Source organism: Gallus gallus, chromosome 18 (assembly GCF_016699485.2).
Source record: "Gallus gallus isolate bGalGal1 chromosome 18, bGalGal1.mat.broiler.GRCg7b, whole genome shotgun sequence".
Taxonomy (NCBI): domain Eukaryota; kingdom Metazoa; phylum Chordata; class Aves; order Galliformes; family Phasianidae; genus Gallus; species Gallus gallus.
Window position 1 is genome coordinate 235,181 of NC_052549.1, and position 5,501 is coordinate 240,681.

General features: G+C 47.4%; 1 long non-coding RNA gene across 2 annotated transcripts; it reads right to left on the reverse strand.

Moving 5' to 3' along the window:
- Positions 1-1,582: 1,582 nt before the first annotated feature.
- LOC121107157 lies at positions 1,583-4,516 on the reverse strand. 2 transcript variants are annotated; one of them, XR_005840774.1, is made up of 4 exons: positions 4,390-4,516; positions 3,638-4,274; positions 3,165-3,280; positions 1,583-1,597 (listed from the first exon to the last, which is right to left on the reverse strand). It is a non-coding gene; the product is annotated as an uncharacterized LOC121107157 (long non-coding RNA). The 2 variants fall into 2 exon arrangements; XR_005840775.1 differs by having other exon boundaries at positions 3,638-4,030; positions 4,136-4,507.
- Positions 4,517-5,501: the final 985 nt, after the last annotated feature.

A 5,501-nucleotide genomic window follows, 5' to 3' on the forward strand; every position in this document is an offset into this window, starting at 1 on the left:
CTCCACTAAGGGTGACCTCCAGATAGAGATCCTTCCTCCTTGGGAGTCAGCCCTTACATGGGGTCTAGCAGGGCTGCAGCCAGGGTCCACCCCTTACGGTCACTCAGGTCGAAACTGCCATCACCTGTGCCCCTGCAGCTGACTCAGCACTCGCCTCAGGTAGTCAAACAGGGGGTCAGGCTGTGATTATACAGTTCCCATACACCTGTGTGATTTAGAGTTCAGACTTGTGGTTTATACATTTGGATTAGTGTTAGGAGCTAAAATTTCTAGTACAAGAGAAAGGAATAGAAACGCTACTAGGAAAAAAATACAGTGCAAAGAAAGGAACAGCAAAAAAAAGAAAAAGAGCACCAAACTGAAAAAAAGAACAAAAAACCCCACGCACATCAAAGAAAGCCAACAACAATAAATGAAACAACAACAAACACCAAATTCAAAAACAAGCAACCAACGATAACAGAACAGAATACACTCTCACGGAAAAGCAAAGATGACAACAGAGTCTGGAAGAGGCAAAAACTCAGCATCTAGGCCTGGGAAGATGACAGAGAACAATCTACATACACCAATGCCGAGAAAATGGGGCAATAGGCCCGCGATGGATCCAGCCAGCTGGAGAAAAAGCCACAAGAGCACCACAAGGGAAGAGGCAAGGAGGCCCAGGAGGCGTGGACCCACCTGGGAAACTCCAAGGAGCTGCAAATGCATCAAGCACGGCAGGAAAGCCCAGAGAGGAGGCTGCAGTTCAAGAAGCCAGAAAGGAACAGACAGAACAGAACAATCAAGGGAGAGAGCACATCAGGTAAGTGAAGGCAAAGGAAGAGCAAGGCCGGGGCAAGGGGACAAGGAAGGCAAAGCCAGGTAAGGCAACCAAGAATGAAGAGCAAGGGAGAAACTCCAAGCAAAGCCAAGAACCATCCTCTGAAAAGGCAAGGAATGCTCTCCTCTGGGAGGAAGAAGCTAATGCAAAGAAAGGAACAGCTAAGACAAAGAGCCAACAAAACAGACACAAAGACAATGGAAAGCAAAGCAAAAGGCGCACTACTGAAAAGCAATAGGAGGAAAAACAACCAAGCAAGGAAAACAAAGCAAACAAAACAAGGTCACCATCTCGTATTCCATTCATTTCCTTTACTCGTGTACAGCATGGCAAAGCAAAGAAACCAAACACAGTAAATAGACAGCAACTCTCATCACACAATATCTGGCTGCCACAGGACTTGCAAGGAGTGACACCAAGTTTTCTCTCTCTAGTCAGCACACAGAAGTTACTTCGGCTGCCTTTGCAGGAGAAGAGAGCCATCTCTTGCCATGCAGGGAGGGAGGACGTGGTGTATTTCTAGCATCAAGTTACATGTGGTCAAGTCAGGTGATGACATACCTGCTCCCAGCCTGAATCGTCACCCTTCCTTAACGCTGTCACTGAAAGCTTGCTGCTACTTGTGTTAGCTGATTCTTGCAAGCATTCCCTCCTGATGAGTTTCACATACATCAGGGCTTGGACAAGTCTTACTGACGAGGGCATCAAAATTGGCATCTGGCCGCAGTGATCTTCTGGACACTAGCTTTTCATTACACTGTGAAGCAATCTTTCCTGCAAGATATGAAGAAGGAGAGAGAACAATGCTCAGTCTGTGGCAAAAAGAGAAGCGTGTGTCCCAACACTACCACTGTTAGAGAAAGCACTCCTCATGACTCAAGTTTTACAGAAAAGCTGGAACGAGGCTGCTCAGCTACTTGATCTGGCTGTTCAAAGAGATTTAAAAAAACAAACAAAACAAAACAACCAAACATGCATCTCTTTGCATCAGATTCAAAGGTGTGCTGATTCCAAGTGTGTTGAAGCAGTCTGTATTTAGAGTCCCTGTAATATAGAGTATTATAGTCTGTCTTTAGAGTTCTATAATATGGAGTACTATAGAAGTCCTACTCTGCACATTATTTTTGCCCTTAATCCAATGGCAGGATTTGCACTGAGAAAGGAGGCATTTCTGATGCAGATTACAATGATGGCACAGTCCTTCATAGGACCCGTAGGATGAAACAAAGATTCAGAAACCCACTCTGGAATTCAGGCACTCATTACTGGGAAAACTCAAGCACAGTCTTGTCCTTTCCTAACGTTTTGTTCTCAGTTAATTAATATGTTACGGCTCACCTGTAGTTTTTTTCCTCCTGTAAAACAAAGAGGTGTCACTTGCTTAAACGCCACTGATTACTTTATGGACAACAGTGTTCTTGTTTCTTCCTAATGACAAGGGTATTTTTGCTAATTGCTCAGCAGAATTTCCACAGGCGCAGTGTGCTTCAACTAAGTGTGACCTCCGAAACACAGGCAGCCACCATCATCAGAAATTAATACTTACAATGACTGCCTTAACTGTTTTTGCTGAGCCTTAATTGTTTTTGCTGAGCCTTAATTGTTTTTGCCTTTGAGAAAACAGGAACTTGCAGTTGAACAAGACAAGAAAAGCACTCTGTACTTCATTGTACTCTTCATTTTCCTCTTGCCCCACTGATAACTACAGAAGGCAAACATGGGCTAGCTTGGCCTTGAATGCCTCCAGGGATGGGACACCCACAGCCTCTCCAGCCTGTCCAGGTCCCTCTGGATGGCTTCCCTTCCTTCCAGACTATCGACTGCACTGCCCAGTTTGTATCATCTGCAAACTTGCTGAGGGTGCACTCGATGCCACTGTCTGTGTCACTGATGAAGATGCTGAGGAGCACAGGTCCCAAGACCAACCCCTGAGGGACACTGCTTGTGATCAGCCTCCACCCTGGCACAAAACCATTCGTCACAACCCTTTGGCTGTGTCCAGCCAGCCAATCCTACTCCACTGAACAGTCCATCCTTCCAATCTATACCTCTTTATTTAGAGAGAAGGATGTGCTGAGGGACCATGTCAAAGGCTCTGTAGAAGTCCAGGTAGATGATATCCACCAGCCCTTCCCCCGTCGACCAAAGCCATCACTCCACTACAGAAGGCCACCAGATTGGTCAGGCACAATCTGCTCTTGGTGAAGCCATGCTGGCTGTCTCGGATCTCTTTGTCTCATGTGTGCCTTAACATAGCTCCTAGGAGGATCTGCTCCATGATCTTCCCAGGCACAGAGGTGAGGCTCACCAGGCCTGTAGTTCCCCGGTTCCTCCTTCCTACCTTTCTTAAAAGTTCCCAGGATCCTGTTGTGATTCATCCACACGCAGACATTCTGGAAGACAAGCATCTGAGACTGGCCAAAAGTGGAACAGGACGACTGTTTGCTGAGGGCTTATCTTGCAAAAAACATTTTAAACATTTTTCATTTTCCAATATCAGTTCAGCCTCCCACTTCTTTCTCTAAAGCAGATAATAACATTTATGTCTGACCCTGAAATTCCAAGTGAAATGAATTATACACCCAGTGGTGTGAGCTGCCCAGAACAATCACTGAAAGACTATTCGGCCTTCTTAAAGGACACAGGGACCATCAAGTCCAACCCCTGGCTCCCCAAAGGACCACCCAAACTCAAACCCTGTGCCCAGGGCACACTGCCAGCTCAGATTCAAGTTGTCAGCAACCACAACGCCCAGATCCCTCCCTTTTGGCAGGGCTGATCTCCAGCCCCTCGCCCCCCCCACGCTGTACGTACAGCCAGGGCTGCCGCATCCCAGGTGCAGAACGCAGCGCTTGCTCTTCTTCGTGCAGATGGGGACCACCCTCACATTTCTCCACATCTTGCTGCAAGGCCTCTCAACCCCCAAGGCAGTCAACATTCCTCCCAGCTTCACAGCAACCACAAACTTACTTCATACAACGGCCACATCTTGACTGGAACCAACAGAGAAAGCATTACAGAGAAATGGCCTTCTAATGGACCCCGCAGAATTCCACTGCTGACCAGAAGGGCAGCTGTCAGGCCATGGCTTCCCCTCGTCCCACACAGCCATCTTGTACTTGACATGGGACATTCTTACCGTCACATCGCCACGGCCTTACGATGTCATGAGCCACCGCCCTGACAACCGCTAGAAATACGGGAACCCTGACAACAGAACACCAGCTGAGATGCAAGCCAGTGCAACCAAGGCAGGCCTGCTTTGGAAGGCCAACATTCTAACTGGAAAAAATGCTCTCCTGCACTACTTACTTTGGTGCATTCTTTGCAATGCCACGGAGCTCAGTCTGCAACACAGGCAGACACTGCACTGAGCAGAATACAGTCACGTGGAAATGCCCATTTGCATTTCTTTCTTTTTTAAGCACGTTGCCAACCAAGAAAAAGCCTCCTGTGGGATACAAATAAATTCGGCCTCAGGAGTCCTCTCCTTAGAGACTCTGCACAGCGCACTCTGGGGCTCTAAAGGGTCTCTTGCCAAAAGCAAAGCAGCCAGTCACACTCACATGAGTTCAGGGTGCCTTCGGAGCTCAGAGAGCTTCAGCACTTCAGTCCTGCGAGAAGAACTCCATCTGCAGCTTAAAACCACGGCTTGATGCAGGTTCTTCAGAGGAAAGTGACTGAACTTGGACTTAGTGGAGGTGAAGCCTGAGCCAGCAGTTCTCCAAACTGCCTGGACGCACTTCTCTGCCTGAAAAATAGATAACCTCATTGCACGTACTGCGAAAAGACAGCTAGACACCGTACCGTTCTGTACACTTGCACTGCGTTTGCAAGGATCCGACCAAGGAAAAAATGGTTTCTTCTGCAGCTAGCCAAAACAGGGGCTTCTTGGAGAGAGCAACAGCATGCACACACTGCCTGCAAGCCCCCTGGCATCCTTCTGCTGTGCTTATGGAGCACCTGGAGCAAGCAGGCACTGACTGCATCGCTCGTGGGGGCTACCACTGCTCAGATAACAACCGAGGGCGTGAAGAAATGTGGCAGGAGGAGCAGTGCATTCATAACGCAGCAACAAAGACTGGAGCACTGCTCAGACAGGTAGCAGAGCTCCTTCATTAGTGGTCACTGTTAACCCCATCCAGTCAGTGCTGAGCAAAATGAGGACTCTGCAAACTGCAGGTAATATTTCCTGCTGGCTCAGCTATAGTCATTTATGCAGCTTTTAGGGTGGTTTGGTGTTTTTTTCTTTCTTTTTCTGTTCCTTGCTTTTGGTGAGATGCTAATAATTCGTGCAAACTCCCCCATACACAACCAATCTCCATCAGATGATGAGATAAGCCCCACTTCTAGCTATACACTGTTAAAACGTGAAAATAAATCTGTTCAGAGATTTTGCGATGCATATGCATGCAACAAGAAAAGCAGAGGCAGGGAAAAGAAGAGCTGGCTTGCATGGCAGCAGGTGAGCAATGAACCAGGGAAAAACACTTGGCTGTAACATTCACACCCGTCTCTCATCCCACCTAAGACCCAGAACACAACAACTTCAAAGTAATACTCTAACTGATCCCTACTGTATTGAGCCTCTAGACTGTCTCTGCTTCTCTGCTTCTGTAATTTAAGCTTCTTTTGTATCGCTGTTCAGCAGGCAAACCTCACCCTAAGAAGACAATAC